The sequence below is a fragment of the Camellia sinensis genome, unplaced genomic scaffold (assembly GCF_055761805.1).
Source record: "Camellia sinensis isolate YWXY unplaced genomic scaffold, ASM5576180v1 Unanchor12, whole genome shotgun sequence".
Classification (NCBI taxonomy): Eukaryota; Viridiplantae; Streptophyta; class Magnoliopsida; order Ericales; family Theaceae; genus Camellia; species Camellia sinensis.
Genome location: NW_028128998.1, coordinates 6,379,752 through 6,398,301, shown reverse-complemented (window position 1 = coordinate 6,398,301; position 18,550 = coordinate 6,379,752).

Genomic DNA, 18,550 nt, shown 5'->3' with positions numbered 1-18,550 from the left:
CTCAAGTGGGCGGTCGAATTGGGACGGTTTGATGTAAAGTTCCAACCGCGTACAGCCATAAAGGCCCAAACTTTGGCCGATTTCGTTGCTGAATTCTCGCCAGGAACTCATCCGGTATGCCCGGTCGATATTACCGCGGCCGAAGAAGAAGGGACTGCAAGCCTGACCGAGATACCACAACTGGGTGGAGTTGCCGACGCGGAATTTGCGCGCCCCACCGTAGTACCCTCAACTTGTACAATTCAACCAACCGGTGACGCGATGACGGAGTCGGGTATTGTTGTCCCACCCACTCTGTCCAGTACCGCGTCGTCAGAGGGTGAAGTAATGGAACTACTCAGCACAGAGCCTGCGGCCGACATAATACCACAACCTGGTGATTCGCCTACGGACTTAAGCATTATAGACCGACTTGTTGAATCCGATGCCGAATCACCAAGGGAGGCTGGAGTGGAACTAATCAACATGGAACTTGAAACCAGACAGCCAAGAAACCGTGATCCCATTACCCTTCGCAACTCTCAGGACCCATCAGACTGCTGGAAGCTTTTTGTGGGAGAAATGTAGAAGCTTTTTGTTGATGGAGCGTCTAACCATCATGGTGCCGGCCTAGGTATCGTTCTTTTCTCCCCGGATGGCCTAACCATTGAACATTCTATCACGCTTGGCTTCCCAGCATCTAACAACGAGGCTGAGTACGAGGCCCTTCTCGCTGGGCTCAAGAGCGCTATTCAAATGAAAGCTGCCGAGCTACTGGTGTATAGTGATTCCCAGCTTGTGGTTAACCAAGTCTCTGGGATTTACGAAGCAAAGGATGACAGAATGGCGAAGTACCAAGCTCTGGTCAGGGAACACATCAAGCAGTTTCAGGCAATCAGAGTCCAACAGATTGGCCGTGAAGAAAACAGCCGAGCTGATGAACTGGCCGGCCTCGCTTCGATGGTAGATAGTACGTCTCCAAACCCCCTGTTAATTGACTTTCTTCCACGGCCAAGCATTGAAGACGACGGGCAGACGGATGTACTCTGCGCCGCGCTAGGTCCTTCCTGGATGGACCCCTTAATCTTGTTCCTCAGAGACCGGACTCTACCAACTGACAAGAAAGAAGCACACAAAGTCCGAGTGAAGTCAGAGCGGTTTTGGCTCTCTCCATCTGGTGCGTTGTATAAAAATTCCTTCACTGGTCCTTATCTAAAGTGCGTGCACCCGAGTAGTGTGAAGGCCTTTTTGTACGAAATTCACGAAGGCATTTGTGGTAGCCACATAGGGGGCAAGTCCTTGGCCTACCGAGCTATTTCGCAGGGATACTGGTGGCCGTGCATGCAGGCCGACGCAGAAAAGTACGTCCGCAAGTGTGAAAAATGCCAGAAATTCGCCCATCAGATCCATCAGCCTGCTAGGGAACTTCTTCCCCTCACCAGTCCTTGGCCCTTCGCCATGTGGGGGCTAGATATAGTGGGGCCACTGCCAACAGCATCGGGCAACCGAAAATTCTTCATTGCGGCCACAGATTACTTCATGAAATTGGTTGAAACTGAGCCCTTGGCAACAATCAAAGAGAAAGACGTGAAGCGGTTTGTCTAGCAGAATGTGGTCACGCGGTTTGGCGTCCCCAAGATCTTGATCTCTGACAACGGCACCCAGTTTGACGGTCGCCTATTCAGAGGATTTTGTGAAGATTTGAATATTGAATTCTACAACTCCACTCCGGCTTACCCGCAGTCCAATGGTCAAGCCGAGGCATCGAACAAGACTATACTGGATGGATTAAAGAAATGGCTGGAGAAGGCAAAGGGAAAATGGGCTGAGGAATTACCCAGCGTCCTTTGGGCATACCGAACAACCCCACGGCGATCTACTGGGGAAACTCCATTTGCTTTGGCTTATGGCATGGAGGCGGTCATACCTTTGGAAGTTGGCATGCCCACCCTAAGAAGCAAGAGTTTTGAGCCCGAACTGAATGCCGAGGCTATTGCCTTGGAGCTGGACCTAGTGGAAGAGCGTCGGGAGAAGGCCCTCATCCATGTGGCCGCCTACCAACAAGAGCTCTCAAAGAAGTACAACAAGACGGTGCACCCCAGACCGTTCAAAGTTGGTGATTGGGTTTTGAGGAAAGTTATAGGCAACACCCTGGTGCCAGGTGAAGGCAAACTAGGGGCAAATTGGGAAGGACCCTACAAGATCACCTGTCTAGCGGGCAAGGGGGCTTACCACTTGGAGGATCTAGAGGGAAGAGCAATACCCGGCCATGGAATGCGGCCAACCTGAAACTGTATTATTTCTAAGCTTTTGCTTTCTTTTCACGTGCAAAGGAATTTTTTGGCTTCCACTTCAAAATGTAATTCTTTTTGTCAATATATAGAAGTAATTTTGCTTTAGCACTTGGACTGTTGTTTTAATGTAAAAACCGAGATGATTTACTCCGGTTGGAAGAGTTGGTGATTTGTTCAACTTAGTTATTCCCGACCGAGATGATTTATTCCGGTTTGAAGAGTTGGTGTTTTGCCCAACTTAGGATTCCCAACCGAGATGATTTACTCCGGTTGGAAGAGTTGGTGTTTTGTCCAACTTAGGATTCCCAACCGAGATAATTTACTCCGGTTGGAAGAGTTGGTGTTTTGTCCAACTTCGGATTCCCAACCAAGATGATTTACTCCGGTTGGAAGAGTTTGGTGTTTTGCCCAACTTCGGATTCCCAACCGAGATGATTTACTCCGGTTGGAAGAGTTGGTGTTTTGCCCAACTTAGGATTCCCAACCGAGATGATTTACTCCGGTTGGAAGAGTTGGTGTTTTGGCCAACTTAGGATTCCCAACCGAGATGATTTACTCCGGTTGGAAGAGTTGGTGTTTTGTCCAACTTCGGATTCCCAACCGAGATGATTTACTCCGGTTGGAAGAGTTGGTGTTTTGTCCAACTTCGGATTCCCAACCGAGATGATTTACTCCAGTTGGAAGAGTTGGTGTTTTGTCCAACTTTGAATTTCCAACCGAGATGATTTACTCCGGTTGGAAGAGTTGGTGTTTTGTCCAACTTCGGATTTCCAGCCGAGATGATTTAATCCGGTTGGAAGAGTTGGTGTTTTGCCCAACTTAGGATCCCCAACCGAGTTGATTTATTCCGGCTGAAGAAGTTGGTGATCGGTTCAACTGTTATTTCCAGCCGAGATGCTTTACCCCGGCTGAAAACGTTGATGTTTTGTCCAACATAGTTATTTTCAACCGAGATGGGTATTCCGGTTGAAAAAGTTGGTGAGTTCAACTTGGGTGTTATGTTCAATTTTACAATTTATACCGAGATATTTTGCTGAAAAAGGAATTGATGACGACCGTCCAAACATTTGATGAAATCAAAGCTTTTCATTGATAAAAAGTTAATACAAAAGGTGGGGAACTTAGCCCGGTTACATTTGCAGAAACAGAAAAAAGAAACCTAAGCCAGGGGGGAGAGATCAGGGAATTCCTCATCAGCCTCCAGGTTGACCGTGGCAGTTGGGTCCTGGACACCGGTCCCAGTCTGGCCGGCCTGCTCCTGTTCGGTTTGGTCCTCTCCTTCAGCGTCTGCCTCGCCCTCTTCTTCAAGTCCTTCCTCGGCCTCAGCTTGCAGCGCGCTGAAGGTGTCATTGGCATATGGAATGAGGTAGGTCGGTAAGAAGACAGCCGGTGGAGAGGCAAACACATCAGTGTCAGGACCCTGACCGAGCTGTTGACAGGCAGCCTTCCATCCAGCCTTGAAGTAAATGTCTTGGGTAGCAAAGACTTGTTTCTTGTAGTTTTCCTCGGCTTCGTTGAAGCCGGCGTTATTGGCGTCCTCGCAGTCTTTTTTCCTGGACTTCTTCAGCTCGTCAAGCTCGGCCTGGAGCCCGTCCTTCTCTTTCTCGGCTGCTTCAAGTTGGCTGAGCAGCCTGTTGTTGTCGGAATTGGCGGCTTCGAGCGATGACTTTGCTCGGCCAAGCTAGATTTGGAGGCTTTCGACTTGGCTGGCGGTATCACTCGCCTTCTGCCGAAGTCTGTGGATGCGCTCCATGACCAAGTGCTGCTTTTGGATGGCCTGCAAAATGAGAATTCGATCAGAGAAGAAACTGTGCAAACACTTGTGAAAATTGAAGCAGAAGATTGAAATTCTTACCCTAGTCATGGACTTCACGGCGGATTTGACCAGCCGGGTGTCAGGAACGTGGTCGCTGCCAACCACGTCGTTGGGCAGCAGTAGAGCCTTTGAGAGGTCGAAGGCAAGAAAGTGCTCCTTGTCGCCTTTGACCGAAGCATTTGCCGGGATCTCTTTGCCCCGGTGCTTCAGCTGCGGCCGCCATGCAGGGATGGGGCTGACCGTGGCAGCAGGTTGCTCGGTTGTTAGTTCGGCGACGAGCTCGGCAGAGGGATCTGCCCGTGGTCTTTTGCCAGCCCGGCGTGTTTCTTTGCTAGACTGCCCGGCGGCTGGAGAAGCTAAGGCAACCACGGCGGCACTTGATTGACTGGCAGCCGGGGAGCGGGCGACGACGCTCGGTATCTCGGCCGAGGTTGCAGTGAGAAGGTTTTTTATTCGGCTTCTTTTGGCAATTTCTTGTTCGTCTGTCAACCGGATTAAGGGGACGTCAGGAAGGGTAGGGTCCAGAGGTGGCGATGGAGCACGGAGGAAGTCTGTTACTTTACTCCGGCGCGGAGCAGAGTACCTGTAGGTTGTATTGTAGCCTAGCAGCTCATTGCAATCACGGTGGCGATGGCGGAGCACGGTCCGTATTGCCTCTACGTTGGGAAATTGATAGTTGGCTTGCAAGGCTTGGATTGCTGCAAAAGAAACAGGAAAACTGGTTAATTACAGAATAAAGAGGTAAGCTGACCGAGCAAGTTTGAGCAGCTTACATGAGGAACCGAAGTTCTTGCTTATAAACCAGCCCGGTACCTCGGCTGTTTCGTAATTGCTCGACACCCAAAAAAAATCGTCGTTGTGCAAATCTTTATCCGGGGTGCCGGTTACAATTTTCTCCTTGCCCGGTCTGATTTTCAAGTAATAGGCTAGGCCGTCACCGGTGTGACCCATCGTGTATTGCCTCAATATCTCAGCTAGACCTAAGTTGGTGCCTAGCCGATTGTTCAGTTCATGGACGCCGTTGATAATTCGATAAGTGTTGGTGGACACTTGTGTGGGTGCCAGCCCGGTGCGGCGAAGGAACTCGGTGATAAGTGGGTTTAGTGGGAAGCGAAGGCCTCCTTCGACGATTGACAGCACGGTGAAGGGGCATTGTTCTGTTCTACCCCAAGGCGTGGTCTCTTCCTCTGCGAGCTCCAGGTGGACATCAGCCGGGATGCCGTACTCCTCCCTGAACGCAGCTAGGGCAGCCGGAGTATCAACGAGGAAGCGAAATTTCCCCATTGACGACCGGCTAAATTAGCTCGGCTTTGGTTTGGCACTGTCAGGTGATTTGTGGCTGCTTGGTCTTTGGGAGCCTCAGGATTGGACAGTGGTCCCCTTAGACTCTGCAGGAAAAGGAGGGCAAGTGTAAGAGGGAGCGCGGTCGCGCAAAGCGAGCTTGACTTTAGCTCGGTCGTCCAGAGTGCCAAACCACCTCGGTCGTAGAGGCTGACATGGAGCTCGGTCGCCCAAGTAGGCCAGATTTTAGCCCGGTTGAGCGACCAAGACCTTTGTTATCCCGGTTCTTGCTATGGTTATATCTAACAGGTTATTTGCTCGGTTAGATTGGTTTTTTGGATCAAATGAAGACCAGGAGCCCAGTCCGCCCCAGTTCTTCAGTGTTCTTCGGGAAAAATGAAGAACACCGTTAACAATGGAGGGTTTAGGATGGTTTTAGGTGCCCAAGGCCTAAAAGCTACGATTTCATGCCCTAATATGTGAAATATCAAAGAAAACGACAACAAAAAAGAAGTTTGAGGACTTACGAGCGTAGGGCAGAGTCCTCTTCTTCAAGCACAAACTCAGCGTTGGCAAGGAACAAGGGGCAGGAGCTCTGTGAAGCTTGATAAGCAAGAGAGGCAGTAAGAACGGAAGGAAAATGGCAAGGGCATGTATATAAAGGGTAAGAAACCGCCCAAATTCAAATTTGCAAAGACGGCTGGGTTAGCCGCTCGAGGGCAAATAGAAGGACGACACGTGTTCCTATTAATGCAGCGTCAGAGTTGAAGCGACAGGAAGGTCAGGCGAGACAACGACTGAGGAGTCAACCGGGCTGGTCTTGAAGACAGGAATGAAAAACCGAGAAGTTGAACCGGGCAAGTTCTGAAGCCAGGAATAATAATCGGCCTGATCGCCATTCTGCAAACTGCGGACCGAGGAAAAGATTATCCCGGTCAGTATAGGTAATCCCAGTCACGCTCGCGCGGACGGAATTAAGGGGCAATTGAGAGGGAGATTAATGATCTGGTACTGGGCCAGACAGAGTTTTGCCGGACAGATTTGGGTCGGGCAAGTGTCGGGCCGAGGATGTGTGGCCCAGTTTGGAAAGAAGTTGCTCGGTTCAGGCAACGCTTGGTTGGACCGAGCTACATGTTTGGCGGAGGCGAAGCCAGTCAAGTTAAGTGACCGGCGTCCGGAAAGGCGTGGTCAGCCGAGGTACCTGTTTGCTCGGCTTTGCCGAGATGTCGCCTAGCCCGGTCCTCATTAAGCTTAGCTAGTGGAGTGCTTGGACATGAAGCACAGCACGACCGTTGGAGGATAAGATGGTGCAGCTCGGCTGCCGAGCTCCCAATAGAGTGAGCGGGCAGTTAAGATTAGGTGACGCTCAGCAGGATTTGTGCTGACAGATGGGATAGCAGAGCCACGTGTCGAGAGACCATTGGGAGCAGGTTTGGGGCGCAGAAGGGTATATAAGCATGTCTGCGGCCCCCATGCGGGGAGATGGACACTTTGTAAGGGACTCCTACACTCTTAACACTCCTCTCTCTCTTTCTCTTTATCCTAAGGTGTGTGCTAAGTTGACCGTCGGAGGGGTTTTCCGGCCACACACCGCCGGGTAGCTCACCGCCGTTGTGCTCGCAGGTCGATCGGACAGACAGGAACTTGAAAGAAAGGAATATGGGCTTGCCTGAATATTTGCACCCCGTACATATATATATATATATATATGTATGTATGTATTTTCTTCTGCTTCTTCGTTAGTTTAGTGAATTATCTTAGTAGTTTTTTTATATTTATCTATTCAGAAAAGTCATACACCAAAAAAAAAATAATAATAAATTCAGAAGAAATGTTAAAGACTCATAAATTCACCCAAAACGATATGGTAATAGAATTGAAATTTACATCATTAGATGTATAATAAATAAATAAAAAATGATATTTATCATACCACATAATTCTATTATATATTTAATGATTGATTCTATTCAATTTCATAAAATAATATTATAATTAAAATAAAATAAAAAAACTATCAAAATACAAAATTTAAACATACTGTAATAATAGTTCGTGTCTTGCACGGACCTTTTTAACTAGTATATAAGAACCGCTTAACTACTTGAGGTTTGTCTTTTCTTTTCGATTTTGCCATTTCATTTTGAATAATTTACTAATGATGGCCTATATGTTGAGTGAAGGTTTTTTCGCAATTACACAAATATTCTTAATCAATTATGCAATAGATTTTTTCGTAATTGCGTGAACATTCTTGATCAATCATGAAACGGTTTTTTCTTAATTACGCAAACATTCATAGTCAATTATTAAACATAAGTCTTTTATTTTTTAACAAATTACAAACACACCCATAAAGTTTGTTTAAAATCTAAATCGGTCCTATAATATTAGAAATTATAACTACAATTTATTATAAATTTTCATTTAACACAATACTCAAGAGGGGGAGGGGGGAAAACGAATTTTTCTAAGCAATAATAAATTATCAAAATTATTTATTCAAAAATATTTCTCATATCATTAAAAGTTATTAATTGACTTACTGATTTATTTATTTATTAATAAAATAGGTAACTTAAAAATATTTTTTATGATGATTTAGTTATTAATAAAATTGGTCATTTGTTATGTGAGTATGATTTATGTATTAATAAAATTAGTCATTTGTATATGTATATATATATATATATATATATTGCTTCTTTATTAGTTCAGTGAATTATCTTAGTAATTTTTTTTAGATGGGGAGAATTATCTTATTATTTGTTTTATATTTATTTGTTGAGAAAAACTACACACCATAATTTTTTTTTTAATAAATTCGGAAAAAAATGTTAAAAACTCGTAAATTCACCGAAAATGATATGGTAATAGAATTGGAGTCTACATCATTGAGTGTATAACAAATCAAAAAAAGATACATATCATACCACATAATTCTATTATGTATCTAATGATTTATTCTATTCGATTTCATATAATAATATTTTAATTTTTAAAAAATTATCAAAATGCAAAACTTAAATATATTATAATAATAGCCTATGCTTTGAGCGGTTTGATGTTCGTCTTTTCTTTCTGATTTTCCCCTTTTATTTTGAATAATTTACTAATAATGGCCTATATATTAAGTGAAGGTTTTTTTTCATAATTACGTAAATATTCTTAGTCAATTATGTAATAGATTTTTTCATAATTACGCGAATATTCTTGGTCAAATATGAAATAGGTTTTTCTGTAATTACGCAAACATTCTTAGTCAATTATAAAACATAAATCTTTTATTTTTTAGGAAATTACAATACACCCATAAGATTTTTTTAAAATATGAATCAATCATATAATATTAGAAATTATAACTATCGTTTGTTATAAATTTTAATTTAGCACAATACTCAGGGGGAAAAAGTATTCTCATATGTAATAATAAATTATCAAAATTGTTTATTGAAAAATATTTCTGATATCATTAAAAATCGTTAGTTGACTCAATGATTTATTTATTAACAAAATGATTAACTAAAAAATATTTTTCATATCATTAAAAATTATTAATTTACTTAATCATTCACTTATTAATAAAATGTGACGGATCGATTCGATTCGATCGGTTTGTATTGTTGTTTACCCCTAAACAAAATCACAAGAAAACCTCTCCTGTTAAATTCTCTCTCTTCTCTCACTCTCTTCTCCTTACCCATTTCACTTCTTAGTCTTACCACACGCCACCACCATCTTCAGATCTTCGTTTGAGATATAGGTTAGTATTTTGACTTCATAACTTTTTGATTATTTTTAATCTATGACTAAAAAGTCTCGTTTCGGATAAATTTTTTAATTTTTTTAAACTTTGGTAAGAGAAAAAATTAAATAATTATGAGTTAGATGTGATATTTTATCTTATTTAATTAAAATAACTTATTTTGTTTTATATAACTATTATAGTCCAAAATATCTCCCCAAACAAGCTCTCACACCCTCTATCGTGCCATCCAAAATATCTAATAATTTTTGTTGTTTTGTGATTTTAAAAAATAAAAATAAAATAAAAAATTAGAAACCGAGATCACATGATCAATTGCATGATCTTGTGTACTAATTTGTGCAAACTTCAATGTAAAGCTGGGGGAATAGCTTGCCAAATAAGTGTCTGCATTTCTCATGGAGGCCTATAACCTGTAGTGTAAACTACGCACATATGGTTTGTACTTCCACATACATATTTATGATGTATTTTCATTATAAATCTGAATAGCAATTTAGAAAGAAAAAGAGAAATAAAGAAGAAATGTATGTTATATTTCATTTATATTGTCTTCATCTTTTTCAAGTCAATATATTCATATTTGGATGCAGCTCGACTGTACCATTAGGCCCAACACATGGGCTAATTTAATAAAAGATAAATTACAAATACATCCTTTAAAATTTATTTAAAATACAAATTACCCCTTATGATTATAAAAATTACATTTCGCCTCTTCAAGTTTCTAATCGCATAACAAATAATTTATTTTATTAATAAATAATCAAGTCAACTAATAGTTTTAAACGATGTTAGAAATATATTTTAATTAATAATTTAGATTATTTTATTATTGTTTAGGAATTTTATTTTTTTCTGTTAATTTTGTTAAATAAAAAATTCTGACAAGAATTTTTTGTAAGAATTTTTTGTAATTTAAAAAACCACAGAAAGTAATTCATTTTTTAAACAAATCTCAGGCAGTTATTTGTAATTTATACTTTCATAAACAAGTTCATTCAATTTGTTGGGGGTGTATTAGATTATACATGGAACCAAAAAAATATTATGATAACTTTAGATTTTGTTGCTACATAATTGAGCAAAATTTAATTTATAAGAACAAAAAAAATAAAAAAATTCTAAAGTTGTAATATAAAATAAATATTGAATCAACTACAGAAAATGTTATTTAAATATTACTCTTTTCACATTTTTTAATGCAAAATTATTAATTAAATTTGCAAAACCTTTTTAGTTTGATTGTGAAATTAGATAAGTTGGACTGGACCCTTATTTTGGGGCCTACTTATAATACAAAGGCATAAATTATTTGAGGCTTCTAAATTTATTAGATTTTACTGGTCCAAGACTAACCCTTTCGGTGATACATGACGGTATTGAGGGAGATAATGAAATTCCAATCTTACCTTTAAATGATTGGTTTTATTTTATTTTTATCAAATCTAATATAAATGTAAAAAGATAAAATTAGAGTGATGCTATTAGTACCTTAAGAATTAATTTGGACCCCTTATTTCTTTTGATCCCTAATTATAATTTTTGAAATCCTAAAATTTCTTTGGAGCCTCCAAATAATACCAAAATTATCCTTAAACATTTCACCCAATTGAATGCACACCCCCACACCAAAAAAAAAAAAAAAAAAAAAAAAAAAAACCTCTGTTCCAAAAAAACTCTAACAAAATCTCATCATTTTCAAACCCACGAACAAGAAGAACAAGAAGAAGTGTAACTCTGTGACTGGTATGCTCTATCTCTGTCTCTGTCTCTCCCTCTCATCTGGTTATGGCCAGAAAGATAGATCTCTAGTGTATTTATCTGCCTTTTCCTTTATCTCTCTCATGCCTACTGTTGTTATTTTGTGGTTGGTACTTATGAAGTTTTGAAAATTTTAACCATTCAAATTGTTAACAAATTACCATGTTCAGACCTGCATTTCCGAACAAATAAGCTATGTTTGGAAATGTGTTCCCGAACAAATCAATAATGTTCAGGCCTATATTCCCGAACTTGAAAAAATGAAAACTTCTAGGAGGTCCGAATAATAAATGTTCGGTTATCGGTTCTCGAACAAATAAATAATGTTTGGGCCTGTGTTCCCGAATTTTGATAATATGTTCGGGGAGTTCAGTCACAAAAAAATGACGGAACTAAACTATTACTGCCGGAATATTTCTGCCATTTTTTTCAAGAAACTTAGCTTTACAAGGTCAATCTCCTCTAAGCTAATAACAACATCAAAATTATGAACTTTCTCTAAGTTTTTATAGTTGTACTCCTCTCGTTTTATAGAGTTGTGGTTGCCAGAAAAACTTGCACTCATTGTCATTGCCAGAGAAGTTTAGGTAATTAAATGGTTGCCACCATTACAACTGGAATATTGCCGCAAAAGGATTTTCAAGATTTTGAGGGTGGGTAAGTTTTGAACGTGAGATTTGGAGAAAATTGATGGGTGGTGATGGAGGTGGGTGCTCTCATAAACCCTAATTCATCATGTAGTGGGTGTATAGGTTTAATTGTGAGTGGGGTGTCCCAAAATTAATAATGTCCTTTGTGTAATTTTATTTGAGGTTATTATTGTAATTAAAAAAAAAAACTAAAATTTGGGGAGTCCAAAATAATTCATGGGATGCTAATAGCAGCACTCTAAAATTATTCTTATCATAAGGCCACAAATTTACCAAATTAACCTCACTAGAAAAATCACAAGAACACTTCTCCTGTTAAATTCTCTCTCCTTATTCACTCTCTAGTTATCTCTATTATTGCCTTCAACCATCACTTAATTACTTATAATAGGTTGTGTAATTTTGTGGTTTCCCTAAAAACAAAAGGAGAATTGAGATCATCCCGTTAATTGCATGATTTTGTGTACCAATTTCATGTGAAAAATTCAATTTAAATGTGGAGAAATTGCTTTGCCTAATAAGTGGCTAAATGATACTATATGCATCAATTAATATACTAATTAATGTATCAATTGATGATGTAACATAATTTTAAAAAATTTTAATTTTTAATATTTATAATTTATATAATGAGTATGGTCAATAATAATATCATAATTAATATTGATATACTAATTAATATATTAATTAATATATATAATACCACCGTAAGTGACTACATTTCTCATGGAGGTCTATAACCCCAAAATGCAAACTATACAAAGATAGTACAAAACTCCACATGAAGCATTTAAGAGTCCATGCTATGCGAAGAAAGCGTTTAAACTTTTCTTTTGATCTTATTAATATATTGTTTTTCTTATGTAAAATAGTACAATGCGATAGTTTTAAATTTCATCATAATTGTTTTGGAATATATTTATCATTCATTTGTTTAATAATAAGTTATAGAATAATATTATTGTAAATCAAAGTATAAAGAATACAGCGAAAAAAATATTTAGATCATACTTTTAGATGATAGAATTTCGTGGGTAAATCACGTGCTTCCAAAATCTGATAAACCAACACAGCAGTGAAGTGATATTACAGAATGAATATCACCCACACAAATCACAGTGCAAATGACTTGATCGTTGTTTTTGGGAGAGAGTCAGTATATAGGTAAAACTCAGATCATACGTTGTTTTTCTTTTTTCATCCATAACCCATATAGCAGATATATAATATGTTGTTGTTATCTATCCATATCAGTTAATGGAGATAATATCTGTATCCTGAGTGGTTATCCTAAATAGATTTGAATTCAATTTCAAAACCTATTTGGATAAGATTCAAATTTAAATTCAAATGGTCATGCCACATGGGCGCCCATTACTAACAATTATATGTATCAACTGGTATACCTATTAGTATATTAATAGATTATGTGGCATAATATTAGAGATTTTGGATTTTTGTAATTTGTATAGTAGATTGTGTCATAATTTTGAAGTGATAATATCATAGTATATGTTGATACACTAATTGGTATATCAATTGGTGCGTGTAGCACTACCGATTTACAATAGTGTTACATGCACCAATTAATATATCAATTAGTGTACCAACATATATTACAATATTATCACTCCAAGGGTGGCTAAAATTTATTTTTTGACAAAAAACCAAAGCCTATACCTTTTACAATTATTCACTCTTTTGTTATTAACTCAATTTGAATCAAGACTAAGATTGCAAATCCTTAATATTGCTTACCATACTAACCTCTTTAAAATTTGTAAAATATACAATAAACATTACATGTTTGACATAATTATATTAAATTCTCTCAAAATTTTAATTCATATAACACGTAACCCATCTTTTTGTCAATAACTTGTTAGTCATACACGCAGACAAAAGATAATATATGTAGGGAAATATTTTGGAAATGAAGCCACCTGGCCAAGGTGTATAGCGATTCCGGTTTTGACCCATTACCTTTTGCATTCCGGACTCGGGTTGGTATGGCTTAGAACGGTTATTCATGTCTTGTTCCCTTGTCTCCCCTTATCTTGGTTATCAAGTTGTAGTTATGTGTTTGGAACAAGTTGGTTACTTATTTTTCCAAACATGTGATGCCTAGATTTTGGCTCCTCCGCTGAAGCAGGAATTCTTGCGCTCGAGCGGGCTTCACAAATTTTGCTCCTCCGCTCGAGCGGTCATTCTTGCACTCAAGCAGGATTTTTCAACTCTTAGTATTTTTGCAGATTTGCAAATGCTGGAAGAGTGCATTGGATGCTCAAGCGTCCAATCTTATGTTCGAGCGGGGCTCTTCGTCTGCAAAACTTCTGAAAATGTGTATTCCACGCTTGAGCGCCACTTTTTACGCTCGAGCGAATATTTGTGTCTGACGCTCGAGCGTCACTTTCCACGCTCGAGCGGACTGCGTGTATAACAGTCTGTGAAGATGATGTTTTGAATTACTTTTTCATCTCTCTCTCTCTCTAACCTTCCAAAAACCTAGATCTACACATCCTCTCTCTAAAACTCACATTCTCTCTTAGATTTCATCACCCTAGTGCCTTTGAGAAAAAGCTAGAGCATCTCAAGATCTACATTTTGATCCGAATAGAAGTGGGTTTCGATGTCCTTGGAGTTTCTCTCTTGTGTGGCTCATCTTCTTCCTTTGAAATAAGGATCTTTTCTATGCCTTCATATGATATTTAGCTCAGTTATTTGTCTCTTGTATAACAATGATGTGATTTAAGGGTATTTCAAGCAAACTTAGGGTTTGGGTATGTCATGGAAAGAGGGATTGTGTTGAATATGAAATAAATGAATGTGGGTTGTGAAAATGAGAATATGTTGGGTCAATATGGTTGGGTTTGATACTTGGGTTGATATTTGGAAAGGGGGCATTTTTGCATTAAAATGACTATCATAATTATTTCATATAAACAATTGAAATTGGTGGAAAAAACATGAAATTGAGCAAGTGTTGGAATGGATAGTGGAATCGAGTATGTAATACTTCACATCTTTGGAAATTGTGGACAAATTATCTATCATGAGATTGTATATCTGTCTACAAATATCTATATTGGGCTATCGGAGGAAGATAGCTATGATTGTTGTAGAAATTACACGCGAATTGGGTGAATTGAAACTAATCATTTGTGGTTGTCATTGAACATGATTATGTTTATATACATTGTATATATATGGTTATTTGGGAGTGGAAAGGGAATGTGCTCCACGTATGATTATGTGTTTAAATACATTGCATATGTATGAATGATATTTGGGAGGAGAAAGGGGATGTACTCCATTATAATTAAGTTAGTTGGAGTGTCCTGGATGAAAGTCCCGAAATTATACATGGATACCGAACCCGCGGATGAAATATCCATAAAATGGCAATTGTTGTGCTTGTATAGCCTACGTTTACATGGGTCCCGTTTGATGGTTTCCCACGGACGAAATATCCGTGAAAGGAAAATTTGATGTGTTTATATGTTGATGATGTGATTGTAGAACTAATGAGTTGTAGTCTCATTTGGATTGTTAAAGAAATGATGACATAGGTTCATGTAATGAAATGAATTGAATGGAAATTAATTAAGAATTGAATTTTGTATCTTATGATTATATAAAGTGTGGATGTTCTATCACTAACGTTGTGTATGCATAGTACACTTATATCTCTGCTATAGATGATTCCTACTGGGATGTGGCACACCCTATTTGGAGATAACATTTTCGGGTATTGAGGGCATGCCTCTACCAAGGCAATAGCTGGGAGGAACTTTTGGAAGCACGAGCTTCTTGTTTTGATTATATATTCTTTTTATATAGTCAAGGGCTTATTTGTAAGAACTAGTCTCTCTTTTGTTGTAATCAAGTCAAGGCTTGGAAAAATGTAAGCCAATAGGGCATGTATTTTGTTAAAGTTTTTTCTATCATCAACTTCATGAAATGAAAAGACTATTTACTCTAATTTATGTTATCAATTATGCATGCTTGGGGTTATATTTATTGTACTATTTGGAGAGCATTACAAGGTGCCTTCAAAATGTCGGCCGATGTGCCACGTGGGCAGGTCATGTTTGCCAAGGTAATCGTAATGTTGCTGAGGTTCGGTGTGGTAATGCTAGAATCCGAGATAATTTGATAAGGGACAAGAATCCTAGATAAGAGAAGACATTAGTCTAGATAAGGACAAGGCTCTTGGGGAGTTTATCCCTGTCTAGCTAAGGCTCCGAGATAAGCATTGTGCTTAAGTCGTATGAAGTGAGACTTCTAGGGGACTAGGGCATTGCTGGCTATAGAAATGAGGCACCCTTATGTGTCTAAGATACGCTTTATTCTATGAGTTTAGTACTTATTTGGTATCTTTGAGAGATTGTTTGACTGACTTGATCGTCAAATTGCCCCTAGGTGGACAAGCCACCGCGGTATTCTCATCTTCTTGTTGGCAGATTGTTGGCTTAATCTATTCTGTCACGTGCTCTCCAGCTCAGTTCCCTGTTTGGTTGTGTTGTCAAAAATCAACACCCACAATATCATATGTTTTATACCAAAATATCTTATAACTTGTCATGCTCTATGTCTTCACGTTGTCTAATTTAGTTCTAGTCTTTTTAGACTTAATAGAAGAGAAGTTAGTGTGATTATGTTAAAACTATAAAGCATGTTATATATTCTTTCTTTTATCATAAGAAAATTAGTAGCTATCCAAAAAAAAAGTTAAAGAGTAAATAAAAAAAAAAGTCAATGTAATTATGTCAAAACTGTAAAGTAGGTTGTATATTTTTTTCTATCATAAGAAAATCAGTAGATTCTTAAAATAAATAAATAAATAAATAAAAATCACACATTTGTATCCGTGTTACTAGTGGTGGATCAAAAAAGCGTGTAGGGAAACTTTAGTTCAACTGGTCAATGACATCGAAGGGATCTTAATGGTAATGGTATAATATGTCTCCTATAAAGAAAAGAGATGAGGTGTTATATAAGATTTAGACATTACTCAAAAAAAATAAAGAAATTAGACATTACTCAAAAATCACCTAAAAAAAAGAAAGTTAAAAAAATTATATCACCTAAAAAAGATAAAAAAATAAAAAATAAAAAAAAAGTACATTTTTGTAAGGAATGCCAAATAGTACCTTAGGCTTATTTTGAGAAGAAAGTTAAAAGTTAATTTTTTGATTTTTTTTTTAACTTTTTAAAAAAAATAAAGAAATAATATGACTTAAAAAAATTAAAAAAATTAATAAACTAACTAAAAACTGTGTTTCCAAAATATTAGTTAGAAGATAACTACGCAAGAATAAATCAATCAATCAAGCACAAGCATATAGGGCATATTTGTTTCGCTAACTATGGGACAGGATTGGACTGTTAGTGAAGTATACCCATAAAAAGATGTTTGAATGGCAAATAATGGGCCGGATTAATAGTCTTGATTGAAGGATGCATAATCCTGTACGACAGTCGGATTACAATATCTGCACAGGATTACAATATCTGCACAGGGTATGGGATTGAAGGATTAGTCAGGAGCTTCTATTTACACACACAATATACACTTTCTACACATTTCCCCTCACTACACATTTCCCCTCACTACATTTTTTACACACTTCCTTCATTAAATGTGTATATAAAAGGGGTTTAGTGTGTGTAAACAGAAGCTCCCGGATTAATCCACGGATGGTTGATGGAGAGGGTATGAAATTACATAAATGCCCCCCCTCTTAATCCTTTGTCAGCATGAAATGGCCCCAAAAAAAAAAAAAAAAAAAAAGTTTGAGGGCCTTTATGTAAGCACCCCCACGCGGATTGTCTCTCATATTTATTTTTTTATTATATATATATTTTTTATAATTATTCTAACATTGGCTAATTCGAAGGCATTTATGTAATTTCATATATTAATTCCATATCATAACATTACATACAAATAAATATTTTTTATCCTCTATCTCCAAATTAATATCACTACATTATTAATCTCCTCATTCATTTCTACCACACTCATAATCTGATTCAACCTAATCTGCCAAACAAACATAACCATAGAGACAATGATTTACATAGAAAACCCAAATTTGAAAAATTAATAATAACAAATAAATAATTGCAGATACTAGAATTTCACTATACTTACCGTCTTACTTGTCAACGCCAACAGGTTGATGACCAATTTCTGATCACCAAAAACTCTTTCACAAATATCACCAAGAATTTTATGAGACCACACGAGCCTTGTTTGGAAAGTTGACGATTTTAGTTAGGTATTTAATTTTTTTATTATTTTAACTTGATTAAAATAATTATATTTGAAAAGTTAATTGACTTTTTTTTTTAGTTAATTTGATAATTGTAAGAGAAAAAAGTGATATGATTGTGGACTGCATGCAACATTTTGTCTAATTAACTATTTTAATCTATTTTATCTTTTAGCAGACAATTTTAATAATCCTCTTTCCAAACATCCTCATATTAGCCTATTTTATCTTTTAGTAGGCTATTTTATCCTAACTCTCTTCCCAAACACCCTCATAAAAAGTTTCAAATTTAACTTCTCAACATATCTCCCTCTCACTATGGATCGTGGTAATAATAGTGGAAATTTTATTTCCACACCTACTTACCTATATACAATATTTCTCAGTCCACACACTCAATAATTTGATTATTAGTTATTAAATATTCCAATCATACTCTTTGACTCATATCCAAATCATACCCTTGAAGTCCACACACTCAATAATTTGATTATTAGTTATTAAATATTCCAATCATACTTTTTAACTCATATCCAAATCATACCCTTGACTCATATCCAGGTACACACACTATTTCAATCATCTTTCCACACACGTTCAAAATTGTAGACCAACGGTTGACCCTTATTTCGGTTCCACAAAGTGAAGACTCACCACCTCAACCCTCTCCATTAAACCTCAACCCTCTCCATTAAAGACAACTCTATTGAAGAAGAATTTGA